This window comes from Lynx rufus, unplaced genomic scaffold (genome assembly GCF_022079265.1).
Source record: "Lynx rufus isolate CCGP_SWC_20201006 ecotype Redwood Valley unplaced genomic scaffold, mLynRuf1.p SCAF_4, whole genome shotgun sequence".
NCBI lineage: Eukaryota > Metazoa > Chordata > Mammalia > Carnivora > Felidae > Lynx > Lynx rufus.
The window spans coordinates 44,182,250-44,203,561 of NW_025814856.1; positions in this window are offsets into that span (position 1 = coordinate 44,182,250).

Here is a 21,312-nt window from a genome sequence, read left to right on the forward strand (position 1 = left end):
AACAAACTTTATTGTTTGTCATGGAAAAACTCAACCTCTTTTACCTACTTTCTTTTTCAGCTTATAAGAACTTCTGTATGAAGTTTGGTACTTAGAACCCCAGCTTTCACAAAATTGTTCTCAAAGCCTCAACACCAGTTAATTTAAGTTCCTGACAGAAGTAGGAAATATTATGAGACTGACACACATGGTTTTTGTTCATATCACCTGGGGAAGGCACGTCACACTGGCATCAAACTCCAGCAGTGTCTGGGGAGTGACAAGCAACCTTTCAGACGTGGCACCTACTTGCTCGGTTAGTGAGAAGTTGAGATTTGGACGGCGTTTTCCACACTCTTGACAGTTCATGACATACTGATGGGATAAAACAGGAAGACTGCCTACTAAAAGTTTGCTGTGACCTAACAAGGAAAGTTAGAGAAGTCATTTTTGGTCACATAAGTGATTTCATGGCTTCGTTTTTAAAACTTGTCTAATAATTTCTAGCTTTTGTGATTATTTGGTACACCTCTACCATATTTTGATGCTTTCTAGTCCGACAACATGCAAAGCCAGTGTTGAGCTCAAGATCTGAAATCAGGCAGTGGTGTGATCTTAACCAAATTATTCACCTTCTTTGAGCCTCAGTCTACTAATAAATGAAGCAGGGGTGATGATAGTACATACCATATCCTGCTCTTGGGAGAATGAATAAAATTTCCAGCACTATAATGTCCAGTACATACTTACCACAACTACAGTGCTGGTCATTCCCCATGACCTGTTTATCTTAAGCCAAAAACATCTTCAAGAACATAGCAGTATAATGGTGTTTGTAATTTCTTGTTTTCTGTGTACATTGTAGCCTCCTATCTCTTCTGGCCACTAGCTAGCTATGTCTAAGGGAACACAAATCTTTGAGCCATCGAAAGCCCTCTGTCATACTTGACAATGCCATTATCTATCAACTGATAGATTTTTATTTTTCCTAATTCTTGATGAGCTTAGTTTTTTCCACATATTTACTTTGAGAAAGGTTTGTCTAACAACTTTATTGTTAGCTCTTTTCCTTTTTTTCTTACCTGGTTCGTGTGTTCAGTGTAACTCTGTGAGTTGCTTCACTTGTTATGCCTCATTACTTCTCTGTCTAGCATCATCTTGCTCTATGGAGATAAAGGTTGATTAACTTGGAGCATTATTCTAGTTTTGTATTCTTTTTGTTGTTGTTGACTAGTTTGGTATTCTTTTTTTAAATTTTTTTTTCAACGTTTTTATTTATTTTTGGGACAGAGAGAGACAGAGCATGAACGGGGGAGGGGCAGAGAGAGAGGGAGACACAGAATCGGAAACAGGCTCCAGGCTCTGAGCCATCAGCCCAGAGCCTGACGCGGGGCTCGAACCCACGGACCGTGAGATCGTGACCTGGCTGAAGTCGGACGCTTAACCGACTGCGCCACCCAGGCGCCCCGACTAGTTTGGTATTCTTGACTAACTTATTTTTTGGCTAACAACTCTGACTCAAAAAGAATGATTTACATGTGTTTTAAATTTTAATAAGCCGTCAACTTCAAACTCCCCACAGTTCCCCTGATAACCACTCATTTTTTCCTTTAGTTTTACATAAATTTGTGCTCCATTTTTACAACCACCCTTTGAAATTTTCTTATTTTCCCATACATTACAATATGTTAGTATGTTGAAGATAACTATTTATACCTTACTGTCTGGCAGATCATCTATATAAATTTTTGGTTTGCAACTTATTTTCTTGTGAATGCCTCTTTTACATTACCAGATGATTGGCCTGAATTTTATGAGGCCAATTAAATGTAGCAACCATTAATGAAATTACTGAAAATGTATCAGTGTTGACAAACATTTAATTATTTTATTTAATTGCTGATTAATTGTGGTTCCATTTGTGTTTAAGGTATTTTCCTAAAAATATATAAAATGATACATGTAAATAATATATATCACATAATTATATATATATATATATATATATATATATATATATATATATAAATGATATATAAAATGACTCCTTAAGCACGCAGTATGTATGTTTTTATGTTCTCTGGCAATGAGAGTAAATGCACACTGTTGTGATCCCTGTCAGCTAATCTGTGCTGTAACATGCTCTCCTGAGTTGTATTCTGTAGTATCTGTTGTTCACTAGTCTATGGCCTCTTTCTGGTGCTTTTTTTTTCCTCCTCTTCTTATGTTTTGGAGAATAGTTTGAACAAACATGTGCCTGTGACATGATGAAACAAAGTAAGGCTATCACAGTGCTATTAAAATGCTGGTTTTAATAACATCTTGAGTTTCTTTCAAGGTGTTATAGCCAAGAGAATTGGAAACATTTTTACAGAAAAAATTGTACACAGTGTTCATAGCAACATTGTTTAAAATAGCCAAAAAGTGGAAACAACCCAAATGTCCATCAGCCAACAAATGGATAAACAAAATGTGACATATCTATGAATGGAAAGTTATTCAGCCAAAAAAAAAATCAGCAAAGTACTCACACATGCCACAACATGAAGGAACCTTGAAAATATGCTAAGTGAAAAAAGTCAGAAATAAAGGCTATATGTTGTATGTCTTTATTTATGTGAAATTTTCAGAATAGGGAAATCCACAGAAACAAAGCAGATTAGTGGTTTCCAGGGGCTGTGACAAGGGGGAATGGAGAGTGACTGCTTAATGGATATGAATTTCTTTTGAAAGTGATTAAAATGTTCTGGAATTATATAGTGGTGATGGTTACACAAGCTTGTGAATATATAAAAAAGAACACTGAATTGTACACCTTAAAATGCTTAAGTGGTACATTTTACATTATGTGAATTTTATCTTCATAAAAATGAAAAAAGATGTTAAGGTAATTGGAAGATATAAAAATAAGAAGCCAATAGAATTAGTGGAAATGCTTTGACATTAGGAAGTCTAGATTTTAGGAGAGCAGATAAACATGGATGTGTAGTTACAAAATAGTAATACTAAATGCAGTATGCTTTTGGATAAGAAACACTTATTACAAACCTTTATAATGCTAACTCATTGTCCCAATTACCATAAATAGACTCTCTCCCCCTAAAAAAGAAACACAGTAATTATTCATTGCTAGAGTAGAAGAATGAAGTAGTGAGTTCTCCAATCTGTCACTGAAATAGATTCAGAGTGTAATAAATGCTCTGTTATGAGGAATGGACAGAAGAGATGTTTATTGATATTGCATAGCTGAATTGGATATAAAGAGAGATTTCATTGGAGAGGTTCTATTTCAACTTTATTTTGAAGAATGCATAGGAGTTTTCCATGGTGTAGACATAGAAGGAACATGGGCAGTAAGAGCTTTCATTTTACCTTAACTCCTTTTTCTTTCTGGATTGATTAGTCAATTCTACATTGGGCCCAGTCATTCATTCCCTATATATAAATGAAATAGCTTACAATCATTATTTTGGGGTTTAGTTGGTAAAGTTCAGTTTTCCTACAACTTTGGCATTTCTGCTCAGGGGAGGCCATTAGAACATTTTTTTTAAACTACAAAAGCTAAGAAAGCATATTTCCTTGTATGAATTTTTCATATGCTCATTTGATGCATGTGTGCTCTCTGCCCCTTTGCCTGGCCTGAAATCTGCTTCTTACTTATCTAGTTCATCTCTTGCTATTTGCCAATGCAAATGCAAGACTAAAAACAGACTAAAATAGTAAGGGCATGTTGGCAATGTGAAAAAGGAAAGGAAACAAAGGCAAACAGAGTAAGTACTCAAAGAGGGAAATGGGTCAGGGGTGATAGATTGCTATATGAGGTTGAGGGGGAAGAAAAGAAAGGAAATGAGGAAAGAGTTTGGAAAGAAATTAGAGTGATGCTTATAGGCTCTAAGTAGTGAAGGAGGCCATTTCAGTAAGATGCAAAAGTTAAGTGTTTTCTTTTTGAGTTGCAGGAATGCAGAACCAATTGTCATTTGCAAGTATATTTTGATTTAGAGCAGTTTCTACTGTACATATGAATACTTAGCTTGTTTTGGTGTTGAGAGTAGCCTTATACTTTTTGGATATCTTGTCATAATTTCCCCATTAATCCTTATAACCTTTAGGGAAGATGTTTTTTTTAAAAACCTGTCACCATTTTTTCATGAATCTTACTTGTACCGAATCTCTTGTGCTTGCTTAAAATGAAGCAAGTCATTATGTAAAGTGTAGTTTCAAATAATGTATAATGGATCATCAAAGTGGGGGTCTGTTATACAATCATACTACTGAGGGATAGCTGAATATGCCACTGTAAAATGTGCCACTTTTGCATAAACATTATTTTGAGCTAAAGGTAATTGACAAGAAGCAGTTATAAGAAAAACTCCTTCTCCTCCCCCATTTGCATAAAAGTGGGCCTTAAACTTTCAAAGATGTCTGCTGTCCCCTCTCTCCTAGAACAGACAAAAGTTAATCACTAACTGTAGACCTTAGCAGCCTGGAGATGGCTCCAGAGGAATCTACATAAAAGCTTTTATTGACTATACCTTATCTATTGTTAGTTTACCTACCTAGTGATTCCCTTTGTCCTGTTCTTTATCCACATTTATCATCCTTTGTTTAAGATGCTATATATACTAGAGTTCTAAGCCACCTCTTTAAGTTACTCAGTTTTCCTTGGGTACTCCCTTGTACACATGAAATATACATGTTAGTAAACTTCTGTTTGTTTTTCATTGTTAATTTGTTATTTACTACCTGGATCTCAGCTAGGAACTTAGAAGGAAATCATTTTCTGTCTCATACACTATTTTAATTTTCTATTGCAGAAAATTTACATAGTTTTCTTTGAAATCTAACTCCTGTAATAGAGCCTCTAAAATGGGCCGGCATCATTTCTGAGGATGTTCATTTTTAACAATAATAAGACTATTTCTGATAGTAGTGGGAGAGTTATACAACCTATGATATCGGTGGACTAGGAACCATGAAAAGTAATCTTTCAGAATCATACTGTAATATGCAAAATAATATGAATACGTTTTTTAAGAAATTACGTATATTAAAGTGGTTCAGATTATACCATGGAGAAGTCCTCAAAAAGTATATGAGTGCTTCAACAGTTATTATGATGTAGGTAAGAGAATAGTTTTAATTTTATTTTCTTATCTTTACTGTTTTTGCCAGTTTATCTAACATGATGTGCTTTCAATAATAACAAAAGTAGCAATAAATAATACAAATTTAAAAATGAGAAGGGCTTGGAATACATAAAATTGAGGTTATTATCTTCCTATTGCAAAGGCAGAATATGGAATTAGGAAGTAGTGGTGACTGAGCAAACAAGTAGAATATGGAGTTTGTAGTTGTTAGGTTAAGACCTAGATCATCTATAGTAAGATGAGTAAAAAATACATACTTCAAAGCTCATAATTAATGAGTTGTTAGTCTGAAAATTTGATGAATGGGCTGGGTAACCAAATGGTTTAGCTGGTTCAGTACTGTTGATAAATCTGTTTAATGGTATTGCAATTGATTATTCTGTCACATCATAGTTGCTCTAATGACACATATTAAAATTATTGAAGTAGAAACATATAAAATTGCATTGGGGCATTAGGGTGCCACACAGCTTTTCTACCTCAGTCCTCTCCTGTATTATACCTCATTTCTTATATTCTGAGTGCACTGCTTGATAAAAAAATGAGTAACAAAGGAGAGATAGCCAAGTGAGGACTTCCTCATATTAAAAATATCTTTGCTTTTCCTATCCCATGCTACGAAAAGTGTGTATTACTTTAGAAAACTAGGTAAGCAGAACCAAGGTAATTCATCTATAATTATACCACTAAGAGATGATAACCATTTGGTTTTGTCCTTCTAGGTTTGTTTCTCCTATGCTTATGTAGTAACATAAATAAGTAATTATATAGTTTTCAAATGTTTTATGGCCTGTGTTTCCTTTATAACATGAACATCTGTATCAAACAATTTTATTCTTTATGATTTTAATAGCCAGATATTATTCCATTTATGGATGTACATAGTTTATTTAACGTTTAATCCCGAGGATAAATTCTTTAAGCAGAATTGATGAATCAAAGAATAACTATATGTTATATTTTTAGTATTTATAAATTTCCATTAGGAAATTTGTACCAATTTGCATGTATATCTACCTTGAATTAAAGTACATAATTTAGGGTGGCATTTTTTTTCTGTTTTATCTGCCATTGTTAAGACAAAATAAAGTATTATATCTTCTTTGATTCTTTTAGTAATTTAAAAAGTTATATTGCATTTTATGTGTGTGTGTGTGTGTGTGTGTGTGTGTGTGTGTGTGTATCTGTATCTGTGTCCCACCTTTCTCTATTTATCAGCCTGTACATACATACATACATACATACATACATATACCCACACATATGTATTAAGAATTTTAAAAACATAGTGAACTTGTATTTTGATGATGTGTTTGGTCTATACATTAATTTTCTTATGACAAGAAAATTGAGCACTTCCTTTTCTTCAAATTTATAGTAACTATGTAAAAATACTGTGAAACATCAAAGGAAAATACCATAATCACACCCATCAAAGGTACAGTTAGCTTAAAAATACACAGTTATTAAACAAAGGCTGCATACACACATATATAAGCAGGAAACAGGTAAAAATTGTGATTTGTAAATAGGAAAACTGTCCTAAAATATATTAGGTGGTGTTTAAGTTAGCTGAGTCTTATAGTCAAAATATCTGATTGATATGTGAGTGGGATGCATTGTAGCTAACTTGGTAATTAATTCATTTGTGTTTATGATAGAACATTTTGTTCATAGGATATAGTGGGAGGTATAAATATTTTGGATTATTCAAGGAGATCATCAAACATGTTTAGTTTACTCTGAGCATCATAATTTGAAAGGGCAGAAATGAATTAGAGACTGCTTAACGTAAGGGGAAAAGATCAATCCCGGTACCATGAGAAATGTTTGAAGGAAACAAGGATGGTCTACTTGGGATAAGATTGAGGAATGGCACCTTTGTATACAAACACAAAGGGGCTATTTATGCAGATTAAATGGTTTGTTTATACATGTAGGCACTGAAAGGATTTGTATTTTAAAAAAATGAGGCACCATGGGGTGCCTGGGTGGCTTAGTTGGTTGAGTGTCAGACTTTTGATTTTGGCACAAGTTATGATCTCTTCATTGATGAGTTCAAGCCCCATATGAGGCTCCATGCTGACAGCTTGGAGCCTGCTTGGAATTCTGTTTCTTTCCCTCTCTGTCTGTTTGTCCTCTACCATGTGTGCATGTGCTTGCTCTCTCTCTGTCTCTCTCTCAAAATAAATAAATAAAAAAGAATTAAACATCTCCCCCCCCAAAAGGAATGAGAAGTTGTAATTGCAGTAAATATCATATAATAATATTCATATTTGTATCAAACATTTTCCAAAGGAAGTTTTTGGTACACTCTCTCACTGGACCTCTTTGTTCAGAGACTGGGTATTGATCCGGCAAAGTTATTATAGAGATGATTTTATCATTTGATGATAGTTGAACTAGATTACATTTAAAGCTCTTTCCAGCCATGAGATTAAATATGATTTTAAAAACTTGAACAACTGAGGAATTTTATGTTATTCTATCCATTGTAGCTCTAGAATGTAATGTGTGAAAAAAGATATTTTACAACATATTTATAAATCTGAAGTTTGAAATTGTTTGATGAGAACTGGGTTTTTGTCTTAGTGAACTTACTAAACTCTTTATATTCATCTCCTGATGCTCAGATTATAACTACAAGATGAAAAGTAATAAATTTTTGCTAAGTAAATTTTAAAATGAATAGGTTGAGAATTCAGATCTCATTCTGTTCTTCTCATATGAAGAACAGAAGATTTCTGACACTGATGGCAATTTGACAGAAACAAAGACATTTCATAATACAGTAAGAATACTGATGGCAGAATTAAGCAAATAAATTACAGTACATGTTAGTAGAAACAAAGTGGTATTGAGTTGAAAGGAAAATAAGGAAGGGAGGAAACTGGGAAAGATTGCACCATGAGAGATCTTCAGCTAGTTTCTGTTTGTAGTGGAATAGATTAAGCTATATACTAAATATAAAACAGAAAATAATTCATGTCAGTATGTGTCGTCAAATAAGTGGAAGGATTGTAAGAGTAATTGGAGTCTGAAAACCAGATTGAAAGGAAACAACTCATTTATTGTTGGAAGATAGTTGGTAAATGTTGGACAAGCCTAGAAATAAGAGAAAGTGGTTTAAGTTATACTCAGTTTACATATCTTAAGTTCATGCAATAATGTAGGGAAGGTAGAGGAACTAGGAATTGCAAGGGATATAGTTAAATGAAGGTGGTCCAAACAAGTATTAAAGCTAAGTGGTGGGGTTGAAGGTACTCAGAACCATGTTAAGTCTAGAAAGATCTTTAAAATCCTTTACTCCAACCCTGTAATTAATGAATGGAACTTAGCCTTATATTCCTGAGAAGTGTTCTTTCAATATAGACACAAAGGGAATTCATTAGAGGTGTCTGGGTGACTCAATGTGTTGAGCGACCCACTTTGGCTTAGGTCGTTGATCTCACAGTTAGTGAGTTTAAGTGCATCATTGGGCTCACTGCTGTCTTCTCAGAGCCTATTTTGGATCCTCTGCCTCCCTCACTATCTGTCCTTCCTCCGCTTGTGCCTTCTCTCTCAAAAATAAACATTAAAAAAAAAGGGGAATTCATTAATTTATAAGATAATATATTCTATTTTTAAATAGCTTTTATTTATAAATTTAATAAATTATTTGATATATGTGGTAAATTATAAGCTATAAAGATGCAAAAAGTTATAAAGATACAAAAAGAAAAAGGTAAGTTACCTTTTGGGCAGTACTACCCATGTTCAAACTCCTTTTAGAAAAAAAAAACATGTAGGGGCTCTTGGGTGGCTCAGTTGGCTAAGTGTCTATCGCTTGGTTTTGGGTCAGGTCATGATCTCATGGTTCATGGGATCAAGCCGCCTGTCAGGCTCTGTGCTGACAGTGCAGAGCCTGCTTGGAATTCTCTCTCTCCCTCTGCCCCTCTCTTGCTCACGCTTTCTCTCTCTTGGTAAATAAATAAACTTAAAAAAAATTTTTAGTTAGAAAAAAAATGTCTACACATTGATGGGCCAGTGACATCCATTTTTATTAATGTGTTAAAATTAGACTTGTAATCATAAACATAAGTAGGTGAGAGAGGTGAAACTGGAGGAAAAGCGCAAAGTTTGGTAGTGGAGATGGGACATAATACACAGTCTGTTTTGACAGGTAGAAGCTAGTGCAGGAGAAAGCAGGTGACGAGGATATAAGTGATAAGAAAAGAAGCCCAGCAATGAGACTAGCATCTCAGTAGGGAGACCCCACACTGTCATAAACAGACTCAGTAAGCCTCTCTCTGTATTCTCTGGTAATTGCAGACAATTTATGTTAAATTGATTCAGATCCTCTTCTAAGAAATGGTGGGAGCATAGCTGATCTGAAGATGGAACTATTGGAGACAGGAAAAGCTCAGGACAAAGTGGTGAATGCCTCGGTAGAGGCTGGTTAGGGTAGGGGGACTGGAGACCAGGGCCCTTAAAACATGAGTTGAGTAAATATCATGTAGGGCCTTAGCAGAGAAAGATGAGCATGGGTTAGACCTATGTTTTTATTGCTTAGAGATACCTTAGGTAAGTTACTTTACTTCTCTGCTCGTAGTATTCTCATCTATGAAATTGGGAAAATGATTATATCTACATCACAGGATTGGTGTAAGGATTAAATGGATAGGGTATCTAAAGCATAGAGCATTGTACCTGGCAATTCTGTGATGTTCATTGAATGCTGTTATTAAGAATGAAATTAAGACAGGAAGCATTTGCTGTGATATGTCAACATTTATGAAACATGTACTGTGGTTGAGGGAAGTTGAATGAAATATGATGATGTTCATAGTCTTTCAAATCCACCTGGGATTTTTGACTTTGGGTGGCTCCCTGCCAACCTCCAAATACCTTTCTCTCATTCTATGTGAATATAAAGGAAATAAGATAATGAAGACCAGACTGCGAATGAATTTAGGATCTTCTTGACTATCATCAGTTTTTGTCCACTTTCTAATTGTGTTCTGCTTTCAGCCTTTATAAGAAGATTCATACATGTATAAGTTACAGTAGTGGCTGAATAATTTAATACAAATATTTGATTATAGAACTGTTCTATTTGGATGTTTGGCTAGAAAATTAAAACTACCTAATTTTAGAAACTTCACAGTGTAGTTGAGAGCTTTAGACTTTCATTGTTAGTATTTTTTATATTATCACTGCCTCTTTTGAGGTTTGACCTCTGAGCCAGCTACTTTCTGAGGTCTTGGAAGTTCTTCATCTAACCTTGATAGAATAACATGGACTGGATTTACCCTTCTAACAAATACAATAACAAAAGTGGGGAAAAAAAGAGGAAACAATGTTTAGGTTGTAAACAATAACAGGCAGCATAGGGCAATCCCAGGAAAAAGGGCAGTAAATGAGTTGAGTATAGGATTGTCCTGGTTCACAACCTAGGGAGAGCTTCCAGGTCATAGTGCAGAAAGGTGGAAGCAGAAGGACCCTGAATATATCCACAGTAATTTTATTATACTGAATTGTGTTTTATGGAGTTCATTTTAGGGCATTTTCACCTTTACACATGTAACATACTTACTGAGTACTTAATAAGTTCCATGGTTGCAGTTACAGACAAAAATCATGAATGATGATTTTGATGTAGGAAGTCTAGAAGAGAGAGGAGGACTATATATGAAACATAAGTAAGTGGACACATGAATGACACATCCAAGAGACTGAAAAATATCAGTATGAGTGAAATCATGTGTTGAATCAGAATTGGGAAGAGATAACTGAAGAGAAAGAGGTGAGCTAGGCTACACCAGGTCTTAACAGCCGTGTTAAAGATAAGGGTATTAATGTTAAGCCAATAGAAGTTTAAGCAGGATATGATACCATTGTGCCTGTACAACAAATGTTTGAGAATGGCATCTAGGGTAATTGGCATTAAAATAATTCTGACTTCACACAGATTAGATTGGAGGAAATAACTCATTTCCCTTTGAGCAGGTGTGAGCTTTAATCAGGTGTGAGCTTTGTTCAGTTTATTCTTACTGAAATAAACAGATTTTCCAGAGAAAAATTCAAGATTCTAATGGAATTTTTGTGTGATTCATAACTTGCTTTTATGAGTTTTACATTGTATAATTAAATCACTATCTCACATTGAGCTGCATTTCTTAAAAGGAAGAGACCTCTGTGTGTTGAGAGGACCAGGCACTTTGGTCCTGACTTACATCATAGCTATGTTTTTGGATAACTGCATCCTTGGTCATTGAGGTATCTGGATCTCATCACTGCAAACATGGTGATTTTCACTCTTTAGTGTTCCTCTGCTTGGATCTTTGTACATGTTTTACCCTTCCCCTGTATATAACTATGTTAGATTTTTCTTGGTGGCCGAAAGTGTACTTGAGTATTATATTAGCTTCTAAACACTAAACATAGAACTTAGGCATTCAGTAAATTCATTGAAATTTACTGAATCTTAGGGAGAAGTTTCAACCCATATAGGAGGCCTTTCATATTCAAGAATTTATCTCTAAAATTTTAGCATTATTTAAAGATGATAAATAATTTTTGTCATGCTGTTAGACAAACAGTATCACCCTAGTTACCATTGGTGCCTATCCACTCCTTCTTTGTATATTTGAAGGAAAAAGTGGATTTGTTAAAACATTTCACTATGAACTTTAACTTATTACTGTTGAATGGATACTAAGCTTTTTGGTTGTTTTTTTTTTTTTTTTTTTGCTGTTGATGAAATATTTCATCACAGGACATCAGCTACTATAAAATCATTAAAGGCTTAATTCACTTAAGTCTTTATGATAAAATATTTGGAGGTCCCTGGAATTTTTCTGGCACTTAAGCGATTCTGTTTGTGTTGATTTGTTTTGAACTCTAATATTTTCATGTCTTTAAAAAAATAAAATATCAATCTTTCACTTGATTAAATGTTACAGTGTCTCGTAAAGGCTTAATCTCTATCTCACTTTTAAAAAGTGATATTTGTATTGGCACTTTTTTTAATTTAAAAATTTTTATTTTAAGGAAAGAGCAAGCACAAGCAGAGGAGAGGGGCAGAGAGAGAGAGGGAGACAGAGTATCTTAAGCACCTCAGCTCAGAGCCCAATGTGGGGCTCGATCCCATGCCCCCTGGGATCATGACCGGAGTCAAAATCAAGAGTTTTGTGCTCATCCTCCTGAGCCACCCAGACGCCTCTGAATTGTCACTTCTATAGCACTTCTTATTTGGCAGAAGATTATTTTTTCCTGGATTTATCTCTAATTTCCTGGATTTTCTCTAATGTGTATAAGTTTGTCTTTCTCACAACAGAATAAACTTCACAATAGCATAGACTTTCACTAGACTTCCTTCTGTCACTCAGTATTGTTTTGAGCACAGTATTAAGAACAGGGTAGATATACCACAGATATTTCTTAACTTGAATAAGTTGAATTTAGCAAGTTTTGTTTTGTTTGCTTTTTCAGGTATCATTTGTATATAGTAAAATGCTCACATCTGAAGTGTGCAATGTATAGACTTTTTAATACCCATTTAACTACACCTCAGATAAAGATACAGAACATCTGCATCATTCCATAAAGTTCTCTTGTGTGCCTTTCTAGTTTTAGTGTCCACTACACCCAGTTAACCACTTTACTGACTTACTATACCTTAGAGTATTTCTATGTGTTCTAGAATTTTTTATAAACAGAAACATACATTAATACTATTCTTTGCCTACCTTCTTTTGCTCAGTATAACATTTTCAAATTCATGCGTGTTATTTCATATACTGGAAGTTTGATCTTTTAAAATTCCTGAGAACATTCTGTTACGTGGGTATGCATAGTATATTTTTCCATTGTCTCCTTGGTGGACATTTTGAATGTTTCTGTTTTGGGACTGTTATAAATAAAACTTATGAATATCTGGTACAAGTCTTTTTATGGATATATGCACTTGTTTCTTTAGGAATAGAATTGTTAAAGGATAGGGTAAGGGAATGCACACACTCATTAGAAACTCTCAAGCTATTTCCCAAATTGTTTTTATAATTTTACAATCATGCCAACAAGTCATAGGAGTTACATTTGCTCTCATATGCTCACTAACATGTGATATTATCGGGTTTTTTTTTAATATTAGCTATTCCAGTGATTGTGTAGTGGTATTGCATTGTGGTTTCATGTGGTATTTCATTGTGGATTTTTGTGATGACCACATTCTAATGGACATATGAATAAGTTACCCATTTTATAAAATATTTTTAAATTTACCAGCACAGGATGTACTAGCTTTATCTCTCTGTGCCTTTGTTATTCATTTAAAAATGGAATTATTAGTGGTATGATTTTATTTTATTTTTTATTTTTTAACATTTTATTTATTTTCAAGCAACAGAGACAGAGTGCAAGTTGGGGATGGTCAGAGAGACAGGGAGATGCAGGATCCAAAGCAGGATCCAGGCTCTGAGCTGTCAGCACAGAACCCCACGCAGGGCTTGAACCCACGAACTGTGATGTGACCTGAGCCAAAGTCGGACCCTTAACTGACTGAGCCACCCAGGCACCCCAAGAGTAAAGTAATGAGGAATTAACATTTATTTAAATATTTTCATTTTAATGTTTCTTTATAAAATATTAAATTTAATCAAATAATCTGGTTAACCTCAGTATTCATTAAAAGTATAGGCAATATTCTTAGTCTTGGGTTTGTGCCAATTATGTATTGCAAACCCTTAACTGAAACTGGTGACATAAGACAATGACCAATTATTTGGCTTAGAAATTTGAAGATTTGCCATTTGGGCTGCACTCAACTTGTGTTTCCTCTGGTCTAGGATGTACTGATGGTCACAGAGCCGTTTCTAGTGGTTGAATTGCTTCAGTTAGTGGTGGCAACTGAGACACACATGTCTCATCACCAAGCCAATTACCCTTGTTTGTTCTTATGGTGGCTAGTTAGGACTCCAAATAACGGCATACAAAATACTTTGTATATAGTACAGTGGTGTTCCCAAGGCCAGCCCATATTCCAGGGCTGGAGAGCAAAACTCCAGAAGTTTGATGGATGATGTGAGGAACTATGAAGTTACATTGTAAAGGGAGTGGAGTAGAAGTGTGATCTTTTTCAGGCTACCATGCCATTGTAAGTTTTCTTTCCTGAAAGCGTTATTTAAATGCTTGTTAAGAATAGGCTGTCTCTAATTCTTTCCGTGGAAGTTATTAAAGAGCATTAACATTTGTCCAAAAACATGCTGATACCACTTTGATTTACCATCATTTAGAAGTAATAAATATTTGAAGACTAACAGGAGGAGGTCAAGCTTAAATGGTTCTGTCTGGGAAGAATGATCTGTATCAGGGAACATAAATACAAATGTTGCCAATTGACCGTGACAAAATTTAGTCTAATATACATGGCAATACCAGCTTTGAAATTTCACAGGTCAGAGGGCAGAAGAAAAGTAAAATGGTACACAGATATTATAGCTGACAGGTTGTATATGCAGACTGGTGTTTTGTTTAGTTTATGTTACCACCTTTTGCCCTAAGAAACATATAATTCCAATGAACTAGAAAATTAGACTGTAAGGGAAAACTAACCTTTTGATTCTCTTGGAAGATAGTTGTTTTAGTACTGCACAAGTTCTGTTGAGTTTATTTTAAACCATGTCACTTTTGTATTTTTTTCTGAAGAGAACTGAGTGGAATTTAACAAAGTTTGGGTAGAGGAATGAGGAAATAAAAAGTCTTTCCTCATTTCTTTGTATAATTTTCAGACTGCTTTTATGGTAATTCTCACCACCTAATGGTCCTATTGACAAAATGTGGATTTCAATCACAGTATTAATTGGTTTAAGTGTTCTTTAAACATCAACTGTTATGTCTTTATAATAAAAACATTGGATTTTTCCAAATTTGATAGATGGTATCAAATAATTTATATTATTTTCAGCTATTAGAATACACAGGATGCTTTGTGATTTACATGTAAAAAGAATGTAGGACAGACTTTTCTAGTTTTATTAAATTTCCATGAGAAAGAAATCAAATCGTCTGTATAAATCATACTGTAGACTATTGTCACATGATGTTAAATATTGTGATGCTTTAATAATTACTTAAAATTTACAGAATATTTTGACGATTCTATGAAGAGTGTAAGTTGCTATTTTAGAAGGGAATGCAGTAAAAAATTCAAATCAGATACCACCTTCCAGTTGCTGCCTACCCTGACCGATTTATGTAAAATTGCAACTTCCCTGCACCTCTGTCCAGTTAAATCCTACCCATTTAATCCCCAAGGAATTTTGGATTTGTAAAATCCTATATCGTTTTCTTAGTTGTTATTTTTATTTCCAGGCTATCTACACATGAATCTAAGCTTCATGTGACCTTTGATTTTTGACTGTTAAGTTGAGGGACATATACTTAGCAGCTTCAACAGTGCTTGGCCCAAAATGAACATTTAATAGATACAGGATGAATCAACAAGTAAGTGGATAAATGGATGCATTTAACTTATCCGTAAAAGATAATATAACTAGTAATAAATCATCTTTAAATATATGTCCCATTTTATATTTAAAAATAGTTATAAATGTATAATTTTAACTTTCAGTGACAGGGCTGCTTCATCTTGTTAGTCAAATTAAAATGTAGTGTCAAACTTTTTCTTGGTATTTAACAAGCTTATTTTCAAACCTGGCTTTTGTCTCTGTAGTTATTACTCAGATAGAATTAGAATGTTATTTTTTTTTATCATACAGAACCTCATCTATTGTTCAATTCAACTAATTATTTAATTAACCTTGCATTCTGAGAAAGTAGTTTCCTAATTACATTCCGTATGTATTAACATGTCCTTGAAACAAATAGGAATTTATTTTTTTTTCAACGTTTATTTATTTTTTTGGGGACAGAGAGAGACAGAGCATGAACGGGGGAGGGGCAGAGAGAGAGGGAGACACAGAATCGGAAACAGGCTCCAGGCTCTGAGCCATCAGCCCAGAGCCCGACGCGGGGCTCGAACTCACGGACCGCGAGATCCTGACCTGGCTGAAGTTGGACGCTTAACCGACTGCGCCACCCAGGCACCCTGAAACAAATAGGAATTTAAAAATTTGTTCCCTTTCCTCTTTTCCCTTCCCTCTTTTCTGCTGTCCCTTTCTCTGTCTCTATGTTATGCTGCCTTTCCCTTTATCTTATAAAACTTAATGGAGAATGAATTTCAAATTCTTTTACAGTCATATTTAAAAAGCTAGTAATCCAGCAATCATGCTCCTTGGTATTTACCCAAAGCTGTTGAAAACTTATGTCCACATGAGTGTTTATACCAACTTTTTTTATAATTGCCAAAATGAGGAAGTAAGCAAGATGTCCTTCAATAGTAAGAACTATGGTACACCCTGACAATGGGATATTATTCAGAACTAAAAAGAATGAGTTTTGAAGCCATGAAAAGACAGGGAGGAACCTTAAATGTGAGTTACTAGGTGAAAGAAGTCAATCTGAAAAGGCTACATAGTGTGTGATTCTAACTATATGACATATTGGAAAAAGGTAAAACTATGGAGACAGTAAAAAGATCAGTGCCTGGACCTGCAGGTCAGAAATGTTTATGTAAAGGTCTCCAAATTCTCAAAAAGGATTGTTGGAGAAATTTTGCACCTTTTATCTTAAACAGTACTTGTTTCTGAAAGACAGGAGCCTTGAAAATAGCAACAACAAGTAGATGTTTATTTTGAGACCAAATGGTGTAACTAACATTGTCATATATAACTGTTTGCTCTTTCCATTTAGCCCAGGGAAAGGATCAGAGTATACTTAGTCAGTGAACCTTACTGTTTAAAAAAAAAATTATCAGAGAACCTGAAAATTGCATGAGGGAATTGCCTGTTAGGGGGCTTTCAAATAGAAACCTGGTTCACCTGCAGAAAGTAACAACTTAGTGGGTAATCATTTTCAAAATATTGTTGGTCTTATTCCTCAAATCCGGATTTGGGCTAAGCCATCCTTGATATGTCCTTGACCCTTCACTGAATTCATTGCAAATTGAAATATATAAATCTACCAAATGCCTGATACTGAACATTAACTACCTACAGTAGTAATGCTGAAATCTCAACTGCATACAGATATAATTTTAGTACCCCTTACTGGCAAATACAAAATAAAAAAAACCTTATAAGCAAACACTAATTACTTTTGTGATAGGGAGGAAAACAAAAATCCATACCAATTTAGATTATTATGGTCTGCATTATATCTGTCCGTGAATAATCTGTTTTAACCATTTATTAAGTTATAAATACATTTTTACAAATCTCGTTGACATTTAGATATTTTATAAAACACAGTAAATGCCAGAGAAAATTGAATTAAGAAAGCTTGTAATATGCTTTACTACTAGTTAAAAAAAATTGTGGCTCTGAATGGTTCTGCTCTATATCGAGTATAAATCTGATCCCAGACCAGAGAATAACTTTTTCTTCTTTTTCATGCTGGAGGCTTTGACCTTTTTGTTGATAGCTGGTTTTTAACAGCTTCACCTTCTGTTTTATTCCTTTTGATTTGTAAGAAATTTGATTATCAGCCTTGAGCAGAAGTCATAATCACAGAAAAAGGAGGCAAGTCATTTAGGGAATAATCCAGAGTCCTTTTAACAGCAGTGTGAAGTCTGAGTTTGGGTGACTCAGAGGCACACTATAATAAGCATTTGTATCAGACATCGGGCTGGAATAGATTTTGGCTTCTACAAGCACTACTCTTGGACATGTACTTTAAGCCACCATACTTGTGACTCAGGCTGGCTTTGCCTGTCTTAAAAACAACAACAACAACAGCAACAACAAAACACAAGTCTCTAAACCATACAGTAAGCTTTAAAATTCACTTGTAGTTTTTTACAGATTGCAATCTACTTGACAGAACTAACCAGTAACAGCAAAGTATAGTCTGAAATTGATAAGAGGGGTACAGTTGGAGTCACTAGTTATTAATCCTTCCAGTGTGTATATATTCTAGGTTGGAACTGGACTCATTCCTATTTATAGTGCCCTATGTGAAAGAAATATTATGGTTAAGCATGGTGAAGGAAGGGACTATTAATGTTGACTTTATAAAACTTTGAATGGTTTGGTTATGCAATTATAAATTAGTAAAATATGTTATGGGGAAGTCTTTAGTTTAAGTTAATTGGTATGCCTTTGCCAACGTCATTACAGTACTTACTTTTGGAATGCAATCTTATTTTCTCAGATTAATTCTCCTGTTTGGAAATCTGAGAACCAGATCAGTATAATTAGCTTCTACTCCCATCTAAGATTTCTCCATCTTCATTCCTTTCCTCACTGTAGGTGCATCAAAGGCAAAGAGGCTACCATTGGTGCTTACTGTGAATGCTATGGAGATATGAGTTGCTTTCCCCAGTAAGGAGGAGTATTTAATGAAATGTTGGAATATCTCCTCCAAAAGGTTACTAGTCCATCTAGAGTTTTGTTTGTCCCTAGCAATGCCAAGCAGACAGTATTTGCCCCATTAATATTTAAGACTATACATGTGAATGGAATTCTGGACAATGAAGTACACATTTGTTGACACATAAGTTACATACAGTGGTAGGCAGCAGTTTTCAGGAACCACACTGGAAGAAGATGCTTTGGTTAGCTGTATTAAGAGCTTATATTTATTGTGTGAGACACTGTCCTAAAACCTTTACATATATAACAATTGTTTAGTTGTTAATAGCTTGAAGTATAAATGTTGTTATGATATCTGCCTTCAAAGAATGTACTGAAACTAAAAATAGGTAGGTAATTTTGGCATCACTCGAGAACTCCTAAGTAGTAGAGTCATGAAAAAAAAAAGTCCATGGTCTTCTAAAGAAAAAAAAACAGCTTTATTGGAATATAATTTATATGCCATAAAATTAACCTATGTGAAGTGTTCAACCTAATAGTTTTAAGTATATTCAGAGTCAATAATAATTATACTTATTGGGCGCCTGGGTGGCTCAGTCATTTGAGTGCCCGACTTCAGCTCAGGTCATGATCTTGTGGTTTGTGAGTTCCAGCCTCACGTCAGGCTCTGTGCTGACAGCTCAGAGCCTGGAGCCTGCTTCAGATTCTGTGTCTCCCTCTGTCTCTCTGCCCCTCCCCTGCTTGTGCTCTCTCTCTCTCTCTGTCTTTCAAAAAGGAATAAATGTAAAAAAATCTTTTTTAAATAATTATACTTCTTTATCACCACAGTTTTAGCATATTTTTATGGCTCCATCCAAAAACCTTATTATACTCATTAGCTACCAGTATTTTTTCCCCTTAATTCATTATCCTTGTCCCCATACCCCACAATCCAAGACAACCATTAGCCTACTTTCTGTCTCTCTCTGGATCTGCTGATTATAGACATTTCCTGTAAATTTACTCAGACAATATATGGTTTTTTGTCACTGACTTACTTTGCTTAGCATAATATTTTCACTGTTGACCCATGTAGCAGCATGTATCTACACTTCATTTTTTTTGCAAAAAAATACTTCACTCTATGGGTATTTAGTTGTTTATTAGTTCATAAATGTTATTTCCTGCTCTTTTAACCACAAGTCTACTAGCTCTCTCACATTACTTATGGTTGTCTCCTAATAACCATCCAAGGTCTTTTGTACCTGACAGTTCGGATGACTCAGGTGACTGTTTCAGCACTAACAAAAAGGACAGCTCTAAGCTTAAGGTTTCTGAGTCTTAGTGGCACCTCTGGTTCAAACTAACTGTGAACCTCAGAGAATGGTAATAATAGGCAAGCAAGACTGGGTAGGAGCAGAAATACTTCTCTCTGTCTGCACTTTCAGTTCCCTTTACTTGAATCCTTAGCTCAAGTGCCATACTGTCTGAATTGCACAAAACAGGGAAAATATTTTCAGCAAGTTTTCAGAGCAGATTGGACCCTCGGAATTCTGTATATAAAGTATATTTTGTGTAACAGTAGAATATCACCTTTGGATTTTTCGTTTTCAAAAGATCGATTGTAGCACGTTTCGTTGAGATTAACTCAAATTTTCCTGTAAATATAGATTATATATTAGTAGGTGACATGCACAATGATATTCAGTCTATCTGTCTTTTGATGGGATATTCAAGACAGTATCAAGGATGGATCATTTGGTGACATGATCTATTTGATAGAGTGCAGTTGGAACCATTGCATAAAGTAGAGAATTTCTCTTTCAAAATATTCTTTGGAAGTTCAGATGTATATACCTATTAATCATTTATATAAAATTAATGTTTTATTTTATGGTTTATGTAAATATTATGTAGCTAAGTTATGATGCTCAATTTTCCCTGTTACTAAAGTGTAATAGTATATTTAAAGAAAGAAATTTTTCCTTTAGAAATCTTCTCATTGGAAAATATTAGTTGGTTTATTAATGTATACTTTATATTGAATGAAACATGTTTAGAGTAAGATTCTATTAGTACTTTTTTGGATTTTATATGATCTTTGACATTGATTATGATTAATAAAGGACCAAAGGTAAGGAAGGGGTGTTGTATTACTTAGGAGCAAGACATTTAACATCTTCTTGTTTGAATTCACACATAATTTAGGTGAAACACTGGGGCCTTGATAATTAGGAAAATAATAAACATAAAAAGTCAGCTTTATCATAGTGTGTGATCTGACCCAACAATTAGTGAGTCTGATAATGCCCCATAGTCTCAGTATGTGTGTTTGTTTGTTTTAATTTTGAGAAAGAAGGAGAGCATGCATATGCATGCAAGCAGGGAGGGGGCAGAGAGATCAGAGAGAACCCCAAGCAAGCTCTGTGCTGTCATCATGGAGCCCAACAAGGGTCTCTGTCTCAGCAACCATGAGATCATGACCTTAGCTAAAACAAAGAGTCAGACACTTAAGCAACTGACTCACCCAGTTTATTTAATAAAAGTAAGTAAACAGAATAGCCCTTGTCTTTTATAATCTATGGTATGTGACTTTAAACCACTGTATTTCTTTGTGATAATCTGAGATTATATTTTAAAAAACACATGTGTCCCAAAGGAAAAAAAAAAGATGGTTGACCAATGTGGAAATTTATGCAGGTATTTACTTATTCATAAACAGCTAATAGAGGCATACCAGATGTTCTAAAAAGAAGAGGAGACTAATAGGGATGGTATGAGAAAGTTATTTTTAG